This window comes from Aquarana catesbeiana, linkage group LG08 (genome assembly GCF_042186555.1).
Source record: "Aquarana catesbeiana isolate 2022-GZ linkage group LG08, ASM4218655v1, whole genome shotgun sequence".
Classification (NCBI taxonomy): Eukaryota; Metazoa; Chordata; class Amphibia; order Anura; family Ranidae; genus Aquarana; species Aquarana catesbeiana.
In genome coordinates, this window is record NC_133331.1 from 235,628,925 (window position 1) to 235,649,909 (window position 20,985).

The window sequence follows — 20,985 nt, forward strand, 5'->3', positions numbered from 1 at the left end:
CTCTATCTGTTGCCCTGTGCGAACAACCATGACATTATTTGTTTTTCTGGACTGTCTTACCTAAGTTTTATGTGTTGATCTTGTCTTGGCCTCTTGCTATTCTGACTTTTGAAGCAAAAAGTTCACTTTGATTGCCAGGCACTCTTATAGTCACTCATGATTAATTAACGAACTTCAACCCCACCCCTATAACAGTATATATTTGAGCATCCTTAAGGGGTCAGCACATTGCTGGGGGGTGCACATTGCAGGGGCTTCTATCCTTAAGGCTTCTATCTCTAAGTGATTCTTTCTACAAGTGATATGCACTTCATTCTCTGCCTCACCTGATCATTCCTTCTGTCTCTTTACAGGTATGTGTCAGCTCATCCACATCTTCCACCGTTAACTGAAATTGGAATCTGCCTGCTGTCTCTGTGTGTGTGTGTGTGTCTCTGGTATGTGTCAGCTCATCCACATCTTCCACCGTTAACTGAAATTGGAATCTGCCTGCTGTCTCTGTGTGTGTGTGTCTCTGGTATGTGTCAGCTCATCCACATCTTCCACCGTTAACTGAAATTGGAATCTGCCTGCTGTCTCTGTGTGTGTGTGTCTCTGGTATGTGTCAGCTCATCCACATCTTCCACCGTTAACTGAAATTGGAATCTGCCTGCTGTCTCTGTGTGTGTGTGTCTCTGGTATGTGTCAGCTCATCCACATCTTCCACCATTAACTGAAATTGGAATCTGCCTGCTGTCTCTGTGTGTGTGTGTGTCTCTGGTATGTGGCCTTCTCTATCTGTTGCCCTGTGCGAACAACCATGACATTATTTGTTTTTCTGGACTGTCTTACCTAAGTTTTATGTGTTGATCTTGTCTTGGCCTCTTGCTATTCTGACTTTTGAAGCAAAAAGTTCACTTTGATTGCCAGGCACTCTTATAGTCACTCATGATTAATTAACGAACTTCAACCCCACCCCTATAACAGTATATATTTGAGCATCCTTAAGGGGTCAGCACATTGCTGGGGGGTGCACATTGCAGGGGCTTCTATCCTTAAGGCTTCTATCTCTAAGTGATTCTTTCTACAAGTGATATGCACTTCATTCTCTGCCTCACCTGATCATTCCTTCTGTCTCTTTACAGGTATGTGTCAGCTCATCCACATCTTCCACCGTTAACTGAAATTGGAATCTGCCTGCTGTCTCTGTGTGTGTGTGTGTGTGTGTCTCTGGTATGTGTCAGCTCATCCACATCTTCCACCGTTAACTGAAATTGGAATCTGCCTGCTGTCTCTGTGTGTGTGTGTCTCTGGTATGTGTCAGCTCATCCACATCTTCCACCGTTAACTGAAATTGGAATCTGCCTGCTGTCTCTGTGTGTGTGTGTCTCTGGTATGTGTCAGCTCATCCACATCTTCCACCGTTAACTGAAATTGGAATCTGCCTGCTGTCTCTGTGTGTGTGTGTCTCTGGTATGTGTCAGCTCATCCACATCTTCCACCGTTAACTGAAATTGGAATCTGCCTGCTGTCTCTGTGTGTGTGTGTCTCTGGTATGTGTCAGCTCATCCACATCTTCCACCGTTAACTGAAATTGGAATCTGCCTGCTGTCTCTGTGTGTGTGTGTCTCTGGTATGTGTCAGCTCATCCACATCTTCCACCGTTAACTGAAATTGGAATCTGCCTGCTGTCTCTGTGTGTGTGTGTCTCTGGTATGTGTCAGCTCATCCACATCTTCCACCGTTAACTGAAATTGGAATCTGCCTGCTGTCTCTGTGTGTGTGTGTGTCTCTGGTATGTGGCCTTCTCTATCTGTTGCCCTGTGCGAACAACCATGACATTATTTGTTTTTCTGGACTGTCTTACCTAAGTTTTATGTGTTGATCTTGTCTTGGCCTCTTGCTATTCTGACTTTTGAAGCAAAAAGTTCACTTTGATTGCCAGGCACTCTTATAGTCACTCATGATTAATTAACGAACTTCAACCCCACCCCTATAACAGTATATATTTGAGCATCCTTAAGGGGTCAGCACATTGCTGGGGGGTGCACATTGCAGGGGCTTCTATCCTTAAGGCTTCTATCTCTAAGTGATTCTTTCTACAAGTGATATGCACTTCATTCTCTGCCTCACCTGATCATTCCTTCTGTCTCTTTACAGGTATGTGTCAGCTCATCCACATCTTCCACCGTTAACTGAAATTGGAATCTGCCTGCTGTCTCTGTGTGTGTGTGTGTGTCTCTGGTATGTGTCAGCTCATCCACATCTTCCACCGTTAACTGAAATTGGAATCTGCCTGCTGTCTCTGTGTGTGTGTGTCTCTGGTATGTGTCAGCTCATCCACATCTTCCACCGTTAACTGAAATTGGAATCTGCCTGCTGTCTCTGTGTGTGTGTGTCTCTGGTATGTGTCAGCTCATCCACATCTTCCACCGTTAACTGAAATTGGAATCTGCCTGCTGTCTCTGTGTGTGTGTGTCTCTGGTATGTGTCAGCTCATCCACATCTTCCACCGTTAACTGAAATTGGAATCTGCCTGCTGTCTCTGTGTGTGTGTGTGTCTCTGGTATGTGGCCTTCTCTATCTGTTGCCCTGTGCGAACAACCATGACATTATTTGTTTTTCTGGACTGTCTTACCTAAGTTTTATGTGTTGATCTTGTCTTGGCCTCTTGCTATTCTGACTTTTGAAGCAAAAAGTTCACTTTGATTGCCAGGCACTCTTATAGTCACTCATGATTAATTAACGAACTTCAACCCCACCCCTATAACAGTATATATTTGAGCATCCTTAAGGGGTCAGCACATTGCTGGGGGGTGCACATTGCAGGGGCTTCTATCCTTAAGGCTTCTATCTCTAAGTGATTCTTTCTACAAGTGATATGCACTTCATTCTCTGCCTCACCTGATCATTCCTTCTGTCTCTTTACAGGTATGTGTCAGCTCATCCACATCTTCCACCGTTAACTGAAATTGGAATCTGCCTGCTGTCTCTGTGTGTGTGTGTGTGTCTCTGGTATGTGTCAGCTCATCCACATCTTCCACCGTTAACTGAAATTGGAATCTGCCTGCTGTCTCTGTGTGTGTGTGTCTCTGGTATGTGTCAGCTCATCCACATCTTCCACCGTTAACTGAAATTGGAATCTGCCTGCTGTCTCTGTGTGTCTCTGGTATGTGTCAGCTCATCCACATCTTCCACCGTTAACTGAAATTGGAATCTGCCTGCTGTCTCTGTGTGTGTGTGTCTCTGGTATGTGTCAGCTCATCCACATCTTCCACCGTTAACTGAAATTGGAATCTGCCTGCTGTCTCTGTGTGTGTGTGTGTCTCTGGTATGTGGCCTTCTCTATCTGTTGCCCTGTGCGAACAACCATGACATTATTTGTTTTTCTGGACTGTCTTACCTAAGTTTTATGTGTTGATCTTGTCTTGGCCTCTTGCTATTCTGACTTTTGAAGCAAAAAGTTCACTTTGATTGCCAGGCACTCTTATAGTCACTCATGATTAATTAACGAACTTCAACCCCACCCCTATAACAGTATATATTTGAGCATCCTTAAGGGGTCAGCACATTGCTGGGGGGTGCACATTGCAGGGGCTTCTATCCTTAAGGCTTCTATCTCTAAGTGATTCTTTCTACAAGTGATATGCACTTCATTCTCTGCCTCACCTGATCATTCCTTCTGTCTCTTTACAGGTATGTGTCAGCTCATCCACATCTTCCACCGTTAACTGAAATTGGAATCTGCCTGCTGTCTCTGTGTGTGTGTGTGTGTCTCTGGTATGTGTCAGCTCATCCACATCTTCCACCGTTAACTGAAATTGGAATCTGCCTGCTGTCTCTGTGTGTGTGTGTCTCTGGTATGTGTCAGCTCATCCACATCTTCCACCGTTAACTGAAATTGGAATCTGCCTGCTGTCTCTGTGTGTGTGTGTCTCTGGTATGTGTCAGCTCATCCACATCTTCCACCGTTAACTGAAATTGGAATCTGCCTGCTGTCTCTGTGTGTGTGTGTCTCTGGTATGTGTCAGCTCATCCACATCTTCCACCGTTAACTGAAATTGGAATCTGCCTGCTGTCTCTGTGTGTGTGTGTGTCTCTGGTATGTGGCCTTCTCTATCTGTTGCCCTGTGCGAACAACCATGACATTATTTGTTTTTCTGGACTGTCTTACCTAAGTTTTATGTGTTGATCTTGTCTTGGCCTCTTGCTATTCTGACTTTTGAAGCAAAAAGTTCACTTTGATTGCCAGGCACTCTTATAGTCACTCATGATTAATTAACGAACTTCAACCCCACCCCTATAACAGTATATATTTGAGCATCCTTAAGGGGTCAGCACATTGCTGGGGGGTGCACATTGCAGGGGCTTCTATCCTTAAGGCTTCTATCTCTAAGTGATTCTTTCTACAAGTGATATGCACTTCATTCTCTGCCTCACCTGATCATTCCTTCTGTCTCTTTACAGGTATGTGTCAGCTCATCCACATCTTCCACCGTTAACTGAAATTGGAATCTGCCTGCTGTCTCTGTGTGTGTGTGTGTGTCTCTGGTATGTGTCAGCTCATCCACATCTTCCACCGTTAACTGAAATTGGAATCTGCCTGCTGTCTCTGTGTGTGTGTGTCTCTGGTATGTGTCAGCTCATCCACATCTTCCACCGTTAACTGAAATTGGAATCTGCCTGCTGTCTCTGTGTGTGTGTGTCTCTGGTATGTGTCAGCTCATCCACATCTTCCACCGTTAACTGAAATTGGAATCTGCCTGCTGTCTCTGTGTGTGTGTGTCTCTGGTATGTGTCAGCTCATCCACATCTTCCACCGTTAACTGAAATTGGAATCTGCCTGCTGTCTCTGTGTGTGTGTGTGTCTCTGGTATGTGGCCTTCTCTATCTGTTGCCCTGTGCGAACAACCATGACATTATTTGTTTTTCTGGACTGTCTTACCTAAGTTTTATGTGTTGATCTTGTCTTGGCCTCTTGCTATTCTGACTTTTGAAGCAAAAAGTTCACTTTGATTGCCAGGCACTCTTATAGTCACTCATGATTAATTAACGAACTTCAACCCCACCCCTATAACAGTATATATTTGAGCATCCTTAAGGGGTCAGCACATTGCTGGGGGGTGCACATTGCAGGGGCTTCTATCCTTAAGGCTTCTATCTCTAAGTGATTCTTTCTACAAGTGATATGCACTTCATTCTCTGCCTCACCTGATCATTCCTTCTGTCTCTTTACAGGTATGTGTCAGCTCATCCACATCTTCCACCGTTAACTGAAATTGGAATCTGCCTGCTGTCTCTGTGTGTGTGTGTGTGTCTCTGGTATGTGTCAGCTCATCCACATCTTCCACCGTTAACTGAAATTGGAATCTGCCTGCTGTCTCTGTGTGTGTGTGTCTCTGGTATGTGTCAGCTCATCCACATCTTCCACCGTTAACTGAAATTGGAATCTGCCTGCTGTCTCTGTGTGTGTGTGTGTCTCTGGTATGTGGCCTTCTCTATCTGTTGCCCTGTGCGAACAACCATGACATTATTTGTTTTTCTGGACTGTCTTACCTAAGTTTTATGTGTTGATCTTGTCTTGGCCTCTTGCTATTCTGACTTTTGAAGCAAAAAGTTCACTTTGATTGCCAGGCACTCTTATAGTCACTCATGATTAATTAACGAACTTCAACCCCACCCCTATAACAGTATATATTTGAGCATCCTTAAGGGGTCAGCACATTGCTGGGGGGTGCACATTGCAGGGGCTTCTATCCTTAAGGCTTCTATCTCTAAGTGATTCTTTCTACAAGTGATATGCACTTCATTCTCTGCCTCACCTGATCATTCCTTCTGTCTCTTTACAGGTATGTGTCAGCTCATCCACATCTTCCACCGTTAACTGAAATTGGAATCTGCCTGCTGTCTCTGTGTGTGTGTGTGTGTCTCTGGTATGTGTCAGCTCATCCACATCTTCCACCGTTAACTGAAATTGGAATCTGCCTGCTGTCTCTGTGTGTGTGTGTCTCTGGTATGTGTCAGCTCATCCACATCTTCCACCGTTAACTGAAATTGGAATCTGCCTGCTGTCTCTGTGTGTGTGTGTGTCTCTGGTATGTGGCCTTCTCTATCTGTTGCCCTGTGCGAACAACCATGACATTATTTGTTTTTCTGGACTGTCTTACCTAAGTTTTATGTGTTGATCTTGTCTTGGCCTCTTGCTATTCTGACTTTTGAAGCAAAAAGTTCACTTTGATTGCCAGGCACTCTTATAGTCACTCATGATTAATTAACGAACTTCAACCCCACCCCTATAACAGTATATATTTGAGCATCCTTAAGGGGTCAGCACATTGCTGGGGGGTGCACATTGCAGGGGCTTCTATCCTTAAGGCTTCTATCTCTAAGTGATTCTTTCTACAAGTGATATGCACTTCATTCTCTGCCTCACCTGATCATTCCTTCTGTCTCTTTACAGGTATGTGTCAGCTCATCCACATCTTCCACCGTTAACTGAAATTGGAATCTGCCTGCTGTCTCTGTGTGTGTGTGTCTCTGGTATGTGTCAGCTCATCCACATCTTCCACCGTTAACTGAAATTGGAATCTGCCTGCTGTCTCTGTGTGTGTGTGTCTCTGGTATGTGTCAGCTCATCCACATCTTCCACCGTTAACTGAAATTGGAATCTGCCTGCTGTCTCTGTGTGTGTGTGTCTCTGGTATGTGTCAGCTCATCCACATCTTCCACCGTTAACTGAAATTGGAATCTGCCTGCTGTCTCTGTGTGTGTGTGTGTCTCTGGTATGTGGCCTTCTCTATCTGTTGCCCTGTGCGAACAACCATGACATTATTTGTTTTTCTGGACTGTCTTACCTAAGTTTTATGTGTTGATCTTGTCTTGGCCTCTTGCTATTCTGACTTTTGAAGCAAAAAGTTCACTTTGATTGCCAGGCACTCTTATAGTCACTCATGATTAATTAACGAACTTCAACCCCACCCCTATAACAGTATATATTTGAGCATCCTTAAGGGGTCAGCACATTGCTGGGGGGTGCACATTGCAGGGGCTTCTATCCTTAAGGCTTCTATCTCTAAGTGATTCTTTCTACAAGTGATATGCACTTCATTCTCTGCCTCACCTGATCATTCCTTCTGTCTCTTTACAGGTATGTGTCAGCTCATCCACATCTTCCACCGTTAACTGAAATTGGAATCTGCCTGCTGTCTCTGTGTGTGTGTGTCTCTGGTATGTGTCAGCTCATCCACATCTTCCACCGTTAACTGAAATTGGAATCTGCCTGCTGTCTCTGTGTGTGTGTGTCTCTGGTATGTGTCAGCTCATCCACATCTTCCACCGTTAACTGAAATTGGAATCTGCCTGCTGTCTCTGTGTGTGTGTGTCTCTGGTATGTGTCAGCTCATCCACATCTTCCACCGTTAACTGAAATTGGAATCTGCCTGCTGTCTCTGTGTGTGTGTGTGTCTCTGGTATGTGGCCTTCTCTATCTGTTGCCCTGTGCGAACAACCATGACATTATTTGTTTTTCTGGACTGTCTTACCTAAGTTTTATGTGTTGATCTTGTCTTGGCCTCTTGCTATTCTGACTTTTGAAGCAAAAAGTTCACTTTGATTGCCAGGCACTCTTATAGTCACTCATGATTAATTAACGAACTTCAACCCCACCCCTATAACAGTATATATTTGAGCATCCTTAAGGGGTCAGCACATTGCTGGGGGGTGCACATTGCAGGGGCTTCTATCCTTAAGGCTTCTATCTCTAAGTGATTCTTTCTACAAGTGATATGCACTTCATTCTCTGCCTCACCTGATCATTCCTTCTGTCTCTTTACAGGTATGTGTCAGCTCATCCACATCTTCCACCGTTAACTGAAATTGGAATCTGCCTGCTGTCTCTGTGTGTGTGTGTCTCTGGTATGTGTCAGCTCATCCACATCTTCCACCGTTAACTGAAATTGGAATCTGCCTGCTGTCTCTGTGTGTGTGTGTCTCTGGTATGTGTCAGCTCATCCACATCTTCCACCGTTAACTGAAATTGGAATCTGCCTGCTGTCTCTGTGTGTGTGTGTCTCTGGTATGTGTCAGCTCATCCACATCTTCCACCGTTAACTGAAATTGGAATCTGCCTGCTGTCTCTGTGTGTGTGTGTGTCTCTGGTATGTGGCCTTCTCTATCTGTTGCCCTGTGCGAACAACCATGACATTATTTGTTTTTCTGGACTGTCTTACCTAAGTTTTATGTGTTGATCTTGTCTTGGCCTCTTGCTATTCTGACTTTTGAAGCAAAAAGTTCACTTTGATTGCCAGGCACTCTTATAGTCACTCATGATTAATTAACGAACTTCAACCCCACCCCTATAACAGTATATATTTGAGCATCCTTAAGGGGTCAGCACATTGCTGGGGGGTGCACATTGCAGGGGCTTCTATCCTTAAGGCTTCTATCTCTAAGTGATTCTTTCTACAAGTGATATGCACTTCATTCTCTGCCTCACCTGATCATTCCTTCTGTCTCTTTACAGGTATGTGTCAGCTCATCCACATCTTCCACCGTTAACTGAAATTGGAATCTGCCTGCTGTCTCTGTGTGTGTGTGTGTGTCTCTGGTATGTGTCAGCTCATCCACATCTTCCACCGTTAACTGAAATTGGAATCTGCCTGCTGTCTCTGTGTGTGTGTGTCTCTGGTATGTGTCAGCTCATCCACATCTTCCACCGTTAACTGAAATTGGAATCTGCCTGCTGTCTCTGTGTGTGTGTGTCTCTGGTATGTGTCAGCTCATCCACATCTTCCACCGTTAACTGAAATTGGAATCTGCCTGCTGTCTCTGTGTGTGTGTGTCTCTGGTATGTGTCAGCTCATCCACATCTTCCACCGTTAACTGAAATTGGAATCTGCCTGCTGTCTCTGTGTGTGTGTGTCTCTGGTATGTGTCAGCTCATCCACATCTTCCACCGTTAACTGAAATTGGAATCTGCCTGCTGTCTCTGTGTGTGTGTGTGTGTCTCTGGTATGTGGCCTTCTCTATCTGTTGCCCTGTGCGAACAACCATGACATTATTTGTTTTTCTGGACTGTCTTACCTAAGTTTTATGTGTTGATCTTGTCTTGGCCTCTTGCTATTCTGACTTTTGAAGCAAAAAGTTCACTTTGATTGCCAGGCACTCTTATAGTCACTCATGATTAATTAACGAACTTCAACCCCACCCCTATAACAGTATATATTTGAGCATCCTTAAGGGGTCAGCACATTGCTGGGGGGTGCACATTGCAGGGGCTTCTATCCTTAAGGCTTCTATCTCTAAGTGATTCTTTCTACAAGTGATATGCACTTCATTCTCTGCCTCACCTGATCATTCCTTCTGTCTCTTTACAGGTATGTGTCAGCTCATCCACATCTTCCACCGTTAACTGAAATTGGAATCTGCCTGCTGTCTCTGTGTGTGTGTGTGTGTGTGTCTCTGGTATGTGTCAGCTCATCCACATCTTCCACCGTTAACTGAAATTGGAATCTGCCTGCTGTCTCTGTGTGTGTGTGTCTCTGGTATGTGTCAGCTCATCCACATCTTCCACCGTTAACTGAAATTGGAATCTGCCTGCTGTCTCTGTGTGTGTGTGTGTGTCTCTGGTATGTGGCCTTCTCTATCTGTTGCCCTGTGCGAACAACCATGACATTATTTGTTTTTCTGGACTGTCTTACCTAAGTTTTATGTGTTGATCTTGTCTTGGCCTCTTGCTATTCTGACTTTTGAAGCAAAAAGTTCACTTTGATTGCCAGGCACTCTTATAGTCACTCATGATTAATTAACGAACTTCAACCCCACCCCTATAACAGTATATATTTGAGCATCCTTAAGGGGTCAGCACATTGCTGGGGGGTGCACATTGCAGGGGCTTCTATCCTTCAGGCTTCTATCTCTAAGTGATTCTTTCTACAAGTGATATGCACTTCATTCTCTGCCTCACCTGATCATTCCTTCTGTCTCTTTACAGGTATGTGTCAGCTCATCCACATCTTCCACCGTTAACTGAAATTGGAATCTGCCTGCTGTCTCTGTGTGTGTGTGTGTGTGTCTCTGGTATGTGTCAGCTCATCCACATCTTCCACCGTTAACTGAAATTGGAATCTGCCTGCTGTCTCTGTGTGTGTGTGTCTCTGGTATGTGTCAGCTCATCCACATCTTCCACCGTTAACTGAAATTGGAATCTGCCTGCTGTCTCTGTGTGTGTGTGTCTCTGGTATGTGTCAGCTCATCCACATCTTCCACCGTTAACTGAAATTGGAATCTGCCTGCTGTCTCTGTGTGTGTGTGTCTCTGGTATGTGTCAGCTCATCCACATCTTCCACCGTTAACTGAAATTGGAATCTGCCTGCTGTCTCTGTGTGTGTGTGTCTCTGGTATGTGTCAGCTCATCCACATCTTCCACCGTTAACTGAAATTGGAATCTGCCTGCTGTCTCTGTGTGTGTGTGTGTCTCTGGTATGTGGCCTTCTCTATCTGTTGCCCTGTGCGAACAACCATGACATTATTTGTTTTTCTGGACTGTCTTACCTAAGTTTTATGTGTTGATCTTGTCTTGGCCTCTTGCTATTCTGACTTTTGAAGCAAAAAGTTCACTTTGATTGCCAGGCACTCTTATAGTCACTCATGATTAATTAACGAACTTCAACCCCACCCCTATAACAGTATATATTTGAGCATCCTTAAGGGGTCAGCACATTGCTGGGGGGTGCACATTGCAGGGGCTTCTATCCTTAAGGCTTCTATCTCTAAGTGATTCTTTCTACAAGTGATATGCACTTCATTCTCTGCCTCACCTGATCATTCCTTCTGTCTCTTTACAGGTATGTGTCAGCTCATCCACATCTTCCACCGTTAACTGAAATTGGAATCTGCCTGCTGTCTCTGTGTGTGTGTGTCTCTGGTATGTGTCAGCTCATCCACATCTTCCACCGTTAACTGAAATTGGAATCTGCCTGCTGTCTCTGTGTGTGTGTGTCTCTGGTATGTGTCAGCTCATCCACATCTTCCACCGTTAACTGAAATTGGAATCTGCCTGCTGTCTCTGTGTGTGTGTGTCTCTGGTATGTGTCAGCTCATCCACATCTTCCACCGTTAACTGAAATTGGAATCTGCCTGCTGTCTCTGTGTGTGTGTGTGTCTCTGGTATGTGGCCTTCTCTATCTGTTGCCCTGTGCGAACAACCATGACATTATTTGTTTTTCTGGACTGTCTTACCTAAGTTTTATGTGTTGATCTTGTCTTGGCCTCTTGCTATTCTGACTTTTGAAGCAAAAAGTTCACTTTGATTGCCAGGCACTCTTATAGTCACTCATGATTAATTAACGAACTTCAACCCCACCCCTATAACAGTATATATTTGAGCATCCTTAAGGGGTCAGCACATTGCTGGGGGGTGCACATTGCAGGGGCTTCTATCCTTAAGGCTTCTATCTCTAAGTGATTCTTTCTACAAGTGATATGCACTTCATTCTCTGCCTCACCTGATCATTCCTTCTGTCTCTTTACAGGTATGTGTCAGCTCATCCACATCTTCCACCGTTAACTGAAATTGGAATCTGCCTGCTGTCTCTGTGTGTGTGTGTCTCTGGTATGTGTCAGCTCATCCACATCTTCCACCGTTAACTGAAATTGGAATCTGCCTGCTGTCTCTGTGTGTGTGTGTCTCTGGTATGTGTCAGCTCATCCACATCTTCCACCGTTAACTGAAATTGGAATCTGCCTGCTGTCTCTGTGTGTGTGTGTCTCTGGTATGTGTCAGCTCATCCACATCTTCCACCGTTAACTGAAATTGGAATCTGCCTGCTGTCTCTGTGTGTGTGTGTGTCTCTGGTATGTGGCCTTCTCTATCTGTTGCCCTGTGCGAACAACCATGACATTATTTGTTTTTCTGGACTGTCTTACCTAAGTTTTATGTGTTGATCTTGTCTTGGCCTCTTGCTATTCTGACTTTTGAAGCAAAAAGTTCACTTTGATTGCCAGGCACTCTTATAGTCACTCATGATTAATTAACGAACTTCAACCCCACCCCTATAACAGTATATATTTGAGCATCCTTAAGGGGTCAGCACATTGCTGGGGGGTGCACATTGCAGGGGCTTCTATCCTTAAGGCTTCTATCTCTAAGTGATTCTTTCTACAAGTGATATGCACTTCATTCTCTGCCTCACCTGATCATTCCTTCTGTCTCTTTACAGGTATGTGTCAGCTCATCCACATCTTCCACCGTTAACTGAAATTGGAATCTGCCTGCTGTCTCTGTGTGTGTGTGTCTCTGGTATGTGTCAGCTCATCCACATCTTCCACCGTTAACTGAAATTGGAATCTGCCTGCTGTCTCTGTGTGTGTGTGTCTCTGGTATGTGTCAGCTCATCCACATCTTCCACCGTTAACTGAAATTGGAATCTGCCTGCTGTCTCTGTGTGTGTGTGTCTCTGGTATGTGTCAGCTCATCCACATCTTCCACCGTTAACTGAAATTGGAATCTGCCTGCTGTCTCTGTGTGTGTGTGTCTCTGGTATGTGTCAGCTCATCCACATCTTCCACCGTTAACTGAAATTGGAATCTGCCTGCTGTCTCTGTGTGTGTGTGTGTCTCTGGTATGTGGCCTTCTCTATCTGTTGCCCTGTGCGAACAACCATGACATTATTTGTTTTTCTGGACTGTCTTACCTAAGTTTTATGTGTTGATCTTGTCTTGGCCTCTTGCTATTCTGACTTTTGAAGCAAAAAGTTCACTTTGATTGCCAGGCACTCTTATAGTCACTCATGATTAATTAACGAACTTCAACCCCACCCCTATAACAGTATATATTTGAGCATCCTTAAGGGGTCAGCACATTGCTGGGGGGTGCACATTGCAGGGGCTTCTATCCTTAAGGCTTCTATCTCTAAGTGATTCTTTCTACAAGTGATATGCACTTCATTCTCTGCCTCACCTGATCATTCCTTCTGTCTCTTTACAGGTATGTGTCAGCTCATCCACATCTTCCACCGTTAACTGAAATTGGAATCTGCCTGCTGTCTCTGTGTGTGTGTCTCTGGTATGTGTCAGCTCATCCACATCTTCCACCGTTAACTGAAATTGGAATCTGCCTGCTGTCTCTGTGTGTGTGTGTCTCTGGTATGTGTCAGCTCATCCACATCTTCCACCGTTAACTGAAATTGGAATCTGCCTGCTGTCTCTGTGTGTGTGTGTCTCTGGTATGTGTCAGCTCATCCACATCTTCCACCGTTAACTGAAATTGGAATCTGCCTGCTGTCTCTGTGTGTGTGTGTCTCTGGTATGTGTCAGCTCATCCACATCTTCCACCGTTAACTGAAATTGGAATCTGCCTGCTGTCTCTGTGTGTGTGTGTGTGTCTCTGGTATGTGGCCTTCTCTATCTGTTGCCCTGTGCGAACAACCATGACATTATTTGTTTTTCTGGACTGTCTTACCTAAGTTTTATGTGTTGATCTTGTCTTGGCCTCTTGCTATTCTGACTTTTGAAGCAAAAAGTTCACTTTGATTGCCAGGCACTCTTATAGTCACTCATGATTAATTAACGAACTTCAACCCCACCCCTATAACAGTATATATTTGAGCATCCTTAAGGGGTCAGCACATTGCTGGGGGGTGCACATTGCAGGGGCTTCTATCCTTAAGGCTTCTATCTCTAAGTGATTCTTTCTACAAGTGATATGCACTTCATTCTCTGCCTCACCTGATCATTCCTTCTGTCTCTTTACAGGTATGTGTCAGCTCATCCACATCTTCCACCGTTAACTGAAATTGGAATCTGCCTGCTGTCTCTGTGTGTGTGTGTGTGTCTCTGGTATGTGGCCTTCTCTATCTGTTGCCCTGTGCGAACAACCATGACATTATTTGTTTTTCTGGACTGTCTTACCTAAGTTTTATGTGTTGATCTTGTCTTGGCCTCTTGCTATTCTGACTTTTGAAGCAAAAAGTTCACTTTGATTGCCAGGCACTCTTATAGTCACTCATGATTAATTAACGAACTTCAACCCCACCCCTATAACAGTATATATTTGAGCATCCTTAAGGGGTCAGCACATTGCTGGGGGGTGCACATTGCAGGGGCTTCTATCCTTAAGGCTTCTATCTCTAAGTGATTCTTTCTACAAGTGATATGCACTTCATTCTCTGCCTCACCTGATCATTCCTTCTGTCTCTTTACAGGTATGTGTCAGCTCATCCACATCTTCCACCGTTAACTGAAATTGGAATCTGCCTGCTGTCTCTGTGTGTGTGTGTGTGTGTGTCTCTGGTATGTGTCAGCTCATCCACATCTTCCACCGTTAACTGAAATTGGAATCTGCCTGCTGTCTCTGTGTGTGTGTGTCTCTGGTATGTGTCAGCTCATCCACATCTTCCACCGTTAACTGAAATTGGAATCTGCCTGCTGTCTCTGTGTGTGTGTGTCTCTGGTATGTGTCAGCTCATCCACATCTTCCACCGTTAACTGAAATTGGAATCTGCCTGCTGTCTCTGTGTGTGTGTGTCTCTGGTATGTGTCAGCTCATCCACATCTTCCACCGTTAACTGAAATTGGAATCTGCCTGCTGTCTCTGTGTGTGTGTGTGTCTCTGGTATGTGGCCTTCTCTATCTGTTGCCCTGTGCGAACAACCATGACATTATTTGTTTTTCTGGACTGTCTTACCTAAGTTTTATGTGTTGATCTTGTCTTGGCCTCTTGCTATTCTGACTTTTGAAGCAAAAAGTTCACTTTGATTGCCAGGCACTCTTATAGTCACTCATGATTAATTAACGAACTTCAACCCCACCCCTATAACAGTATATATTTGAGCATCCTTAAGGGGTCAGCACATTGCTGGGGGGTGCACATTGCAGGGGCTTCTATCCTTAAGGCTTCTATCTCTAAGTGATTCTTTCTACAAGTGATATGCACTTCATTCTCTGCCTCACCTGATCATTCCTTCTGTCTCTTTACAGGTATGTGTCAGCTCATCCACATCTTCCACCGTTAACTGAAATTGGAATCTGCCTGCTGTCTCTGTGTGTGTGTGTCTCTGGTATGTGTCAGCTCATCCACATCTTCCACCGTTAACTGAAATTGGAATCTGCCTGCTGTCTCTGTGTGTGTGTGTCTCTGGTATGTGTCAGCTCATCCACATCTTCCACCGTTAACTGAAATTGGAATCTGCCTGCTGTCTCTGTGTGTGTGTGTCTCTGGTATGTGTCAGCTCATCCACATCTTCCACCGTTAACTGAAATTGGAATCTGCCTGCTGTCTCTGTGTGTGTGTGTGTCTCTGGTATGTGGCCTTCTCTATCTGTTGCCCTGTGCGAACAACCATGACATTATTTGTTTTTCTGGACTGTCTTACCTAAGTTTTATGTGTTGATCTTGTCTTGGCCTCTTGCTATTCTGACTTTTGAAGCAAAAAGTTCACTTTGATTGCCAGGCACTCTTATAGTCACTCATGATTAATTAACGAACTTCAACCCCACCCCTATAACAGTATATATTTGAGCATCCTTAAGGGGTCAGCACATTGCTGGGGGGTGCACATTGCAGGGGCTTCTATCCTTAAGGCTTCTATCTCGAAGTGATTCTTTCTACAAGTGATATGCACTTCATTCTCTGCCTCACCTGATCATTCCTTCTGTCTCTTTACAGGTATGTGTCAGCTCATCCACATCTTCCACCGTTAACTGAAATTGGAATCTGCCTGCTGTCTCTGTGTGTGTGTGTGTGTCTCTGGTATGTGTCAGCTCATCCACATCTTCCACCGTTAACTGAAATTGGAATCTGCCTGCTGTCTCTGTGTGTGTGTGTCTCTGGTATGTGTCAGCTCATCCACATCTTCCACCGTTAACTGAAATTGGAATCTGCCTGCTGTCTCTGTGTGTGTGTGTCTCTGGTATGTGTCAGCTCATCCACATCTTCCACCGTTAACTGAAATTGGAATCTGCCTGCTGTCTCTGTGTGTGTGTGTCTCTGGTATGTGTCAGCTCATCCACATCTTCCACCGTTAACTGAAATTGGAATCTGCCTGCTGTCTCTGTGTGTGTGTGTGTCTCTGGTATGTGGCCTTCTCTATCTGTTGCCCTGTGCGAACAACCATGACATTATTTGTTTTTCTGGACTGTCTTACCTAAGTTTTATGTGTTGATCTTGTCTTGGCCTCTTGCTATTCTGACTTTTGAAGCAAAAAGTTCACTTTGATTGCCAGGCACTCTTATAGTCACTCATGATTAATTAACGAACTTCAACCCCACCCCTATAACAGTATATATTTGAGCATCCTTAAGGGGTCAGCACATTGCTGGGGGGTGCACATTGCAGGGGCTTCTATCCTTAAGGCTTCTATCTCTAAGTGATTCTTTCTACAAGTGATATGCACTTCATTCTCTGCCTCACCTGATCATTCCTTCTGTCTCTTTACAGGTATGTGTCAGCTCATCCACATCTTCCACCGTTAACTGAAATTGGAATCTGCCTGCTGTCTCTGTGTGTGTGTGTGTGTGTCTCTGGTATGTGTCAGCTCATCCACATCTTCCACCGTTAACTGAAATTGGAATCTGCCTGCTGTCTCTGTGTGTGTGTGTCTCTGGTATGTGTCAGCTCATCCACATCTTCCACCGTTAACTGAAATTGGAATCTGCCTGCTGTCTCTGTGTGTGTGTGTCTCTGGTATGTGTCAGCTCATCCACATCTTCCACCGTTAACTGAAATTGGAATCTGCCTGCTGTCTCTGTGTGTGTGTGTCTCTGGTATGTGTCAGCTCATCCACATCTTCCACCGTTAACTGAAATTGGAATCTGCCTGCTGTCTCTGTGTGTGTGTGTCTCTGGTATGTGTCAGCTCATCCACATCTTCCACCGTTAACTGAAATTGGAATCTGCCTGCTGTCTCTGTGTGTGTGTGTGTCTCTGGTATGTGGCCTTCTCTATCTGTTGCCCTGTGCGAACAACCATGACATTATTTGTTTTTCTGGACTGTCTTACCTAAGTTTTATGTGTTGATCTTGTCTTGGCCTCTTGCTATTCTGACTTTTGAAGCAAAAAGTTCACTTTGATTGCCAGGCACTCTTATAGTCACTCATGATTAATTAACGAACTTCAACCCCACCCCTATAACAGTATATATTTGAGCATCCTTAAGGGGTCAGCACATTGCTGGGGGGTGCACATTGCAGGGGCTTCTATCCTTAAGGCTTCTATCTCTAAGTGATTCTTTCTACAAGTGATATGCACTTCATTCTCTGCCTCACCTGATCATTCCTTCTGTCTCTTTACAGGTATGTGTCAGCTCATCCACATCTTCCACCGTTAACTGAAATTGGAATCTGCCTGCTGTCTCTGTGTGTGTGTGTGTGTCTCTGGTATGTGTCAGCTCATCCACATCTTCCACCGTTAACTGAAATTGGAATCTGCCTGCTGTCTCTGTGTGTGTGTGTCTCTGGTATGTGTCAGCTCATCCACATCTTCCACCGTTAACTGAAATTGGAATCTGCCTGCTGTCTCTGTGTGTGTGTGTCTCTGGTATGTGTCAGCTCATCCACATCTTCCACCGTTAACTGAAATTGGAATCTGCCTGCTGTCTCTGTGTGTGTGTGTCTCTGGTATGTGTCAGCTCATCCACATCTTCCACCGTTAACTGAAATTGGAATCTGCCTGCTGTCTCTGTGTGTGTGTGTCTCTGGTATGTGTCAGCTCATCCACATCTTCCACCGTTAACTGAAATTGGAATCTGCCTGCTGTCTCTGTGTGTGTCTCTGGTATGTGGCCTTCTCTATCTGTTGCCCTGTGCGAACAACCATGACATTATTTGTTTTTCTGGACTGTCTTACCTAAGTTTTATGTGTTGATCTTGTCTTGGCCTCTTGCTATTCTGACTTTTGAAGCAAAAAGTTCACTTTGATTGCCAGGCACTCTTATAGTCACTCATGATTAATTAACGAACTTCAACCCCACCCCTATAACAGTATATATTTGAGCATCCTTAAGGGGTCAGCACATTGCTGGGGGGTGCACATTGCAGGGGCTTCTATCCTTAAGGCTTCTATCTCTAAGTGATTCTTTCTACAAGTGATATGCACTTCATTCTCTGCCTCACCTGATCATTCCTTCTGTCTCTTTACAGGTATGTGTCAGCTCATCCACATCTTCCACCGTTAACTGAAATTGGAATCTGCCTGCTGTCTCTGTGTGTGTGTGTGTGTGTCTCTGGTATGTGTCAGCTCATCCACATCTTCCACCGTTAACTGAAATTGGAATCTGCCTGCTGTCTCTGTGTGTGTGTGTCTCTGGTATGTGTCAGCTCATCCACATCTTCCACCGTTAACTGAAATTGGAATCTGCCTGCTGTCTCTGTGTGTGTGTGTGTGTGTCTCTGGTATGTGGCCTTCTCTATCTGTTGCCCTGTGCGAACAACCATGACATTATTTGTTTTTCTGGACTGTCTTACCTAAGTTTTATGTGTTGATCTTGTCTTGGCCTCTTGCTATTCTGACTTTTGAAGCAAAAAGTTCACTTTGATTGCCAGGCACTCTTATAGTCACTCATGATTAATTAACGAACTTCAACCCCACCCCTATAACAGTATATATTTGAGCATCCTTAAGGGGTCAGCACATTGCTGGGGGGTGCACATTGCAGGGGCTTCTATCCTTAAGGCTTCTATCTCTAAGTGATTCTTTCTACAAGTGATATGCACTTCATTCTCTGCCTCACCTGATCATTCCTTCTGTCTCTTTACAGGTATGTGTCAGCTCATCCACATCTTCCACCGTTAACTGAAATTGGAATCTGCCTGCTGTCTCTGTGTGTGTGTGTGTGTCTCTGGTATGTGTCAGCTCATCCACATCTTCCACCGTTAACTGAAATTGGAATCTGCCTGCTGTCTCTGTGTGTGTGTGTCTCTGGTATGTGTCAGCTCATCCACATCTTCCACCGTTAACTGAAATTGGAATCTGCCTGCTGTCTCTGTGTGTGTGTGTCTCTGGTATGTGTCAGCTCATCCACATCTTCCACCGTTAACTGAAATTGGAATCTGCCTGCTGTCTCTGTGTGTGTGTGTGTCTCTGGTATGTGGCCTTCTCTATCTGTTGCCCTGTGCGAACAACCATGACATTATTTGTTTTTCTGGACTGTCTTACCTAAGTTTTATGTGTTGATCTTGTCTTGGCCTCTTGCTATTCTGACTTTTGAAGCAAAAAGTTCACTTTGATTGCCAGGCACTCTTATAGTCACTCATGATTAATTAACGAACTTCAACCCCACCCCTATAACAGTATATATTTGAGCATCCTTAAGGGGTCAGCACATTGCTGGGGGGTGCACATTGCAGGGGCTTCTATCCTTAAGGCTTCTATCTCTAAGTGATTCTTTCTACAAGTGATATGCACTTCATTCTCTGCCTCACCTGATCATTCCTTCTGTCTCTTTACAGGTATGTGTCAGCTCATCCACATCTTCCACCGTTAACTGAAATTGGAATCTGCCTGCTGTCTCTGTGTGTGTGTGTCTCTGGTATGTGTCAGCTCATCCACATCTTCCACCGTTAACTGAAATTGGAATCTGCCTGCTGTCTCTGTGTGTGTGTGTCTCTGGTATGTGTCAGCTCATCCACATCTTCCACCGTTAACTGAAATTGGAATCTGCCTGCTGTCTCTGTGTGTGTGTGTCTCTGGTATGTGTCAGCTCATCCACATCTTCCACCGTTAACTGAAATTGGAATCTGCCTGCTGTCTCTGTGTGTGTGTGTGTCTCTGGTATGTGGCCTTCTCTATCTGTTGCCCTGTGCGAACAACCATGACATTATTTGTTTTTCTGGACTGTCTTACCTAAGTTTTATGTGTTGATCTTGTCTTGGCCTCTTGCTATTCTGACTTTTGAAGCAAAAAGTTCACTTTGATTGCCAGGCACTCTTATAGTCACTCATGATTAATTAACGAACTTCAACCCCACCCCTATAACAGTATATATTTGAGCATCCTTAAGGGGTCAGCACATTGCTGGGGGGTGCACATTGCAGGGGCTTCTATCCTTAAGGCTTCTATCTCTAAGTGATTCTTTCTACAAGTGATATGCACTTCATTCTCTGCCTCACCTGATCATTCCTTCTGTCTCTTTACAGGTATGTGTCAGCTCATCCACATCTTCCACCGTTAACTGAAATTGGAATCTGCCTGCTGTCTCTGTGTGTGTGTGTGTGTCTCTGGTATGTGTCAGCTCATCCACATCTTCCACCGTTAACTGAAATTGGAATCTGCCTGCTGTCTCTGTGTGTGTGTGTCTCTGGTATGTGTCAGCTCATCCACATCTTCCACCGTTAACTGAAATTGGAATCTGCCTGCTGTCTCTGTGTGTGTGTGTGTCTCTGGTATGTGGCCTTCTCTATCTGTTGCCCTGTGCGAACAACCATGACATTATTTGTTTTTCTGGACTGTCTTACCTAAGTTTTATGTGTTGATCTTGTCTTGGCCTCTTGCTATTCTGACTTTTGAAGCAAAAAGTTCACTTTGATTGCCAGGCACTCTTATAGTCACTCATGATTAATTAACGAACTTCAACCCCACCCCTATAACAGTATATATTTGAGCATCCTTAAGGGGTCAGCACATTGCTGGGGGGTGCACATTGCAGGGGCTTCTATCCTTAAGGCTTCTATCTCTAAGTGATTCTTTCTACAAGTGATATGCACTTCATTCTCTGCCTCACCTGATCATTCCTTCTGTCTCTTTACAGGTATGTGTCAGCTCATCCACATCTTCCACCGTTAACTGAAATTGGAATCTGCCTGCTGTCTCTGTGTGTGTGTGTGTGTGTCTCTGGTATGTGTCAGCTCATCCACATCTTCCACCGTTAACTGAAATTGGAATCTGCCTGCTGTCTCTGTGTGTGTGTGTCTCTGGTATGTGTCAGCTCATCCACATCTTCCACCGTTAACTGAAATTGGAATCTGCCTGCTGTCTCTGTGTGTGTGTGTCTCTGGTATGTGTCAGCTCATCCACAT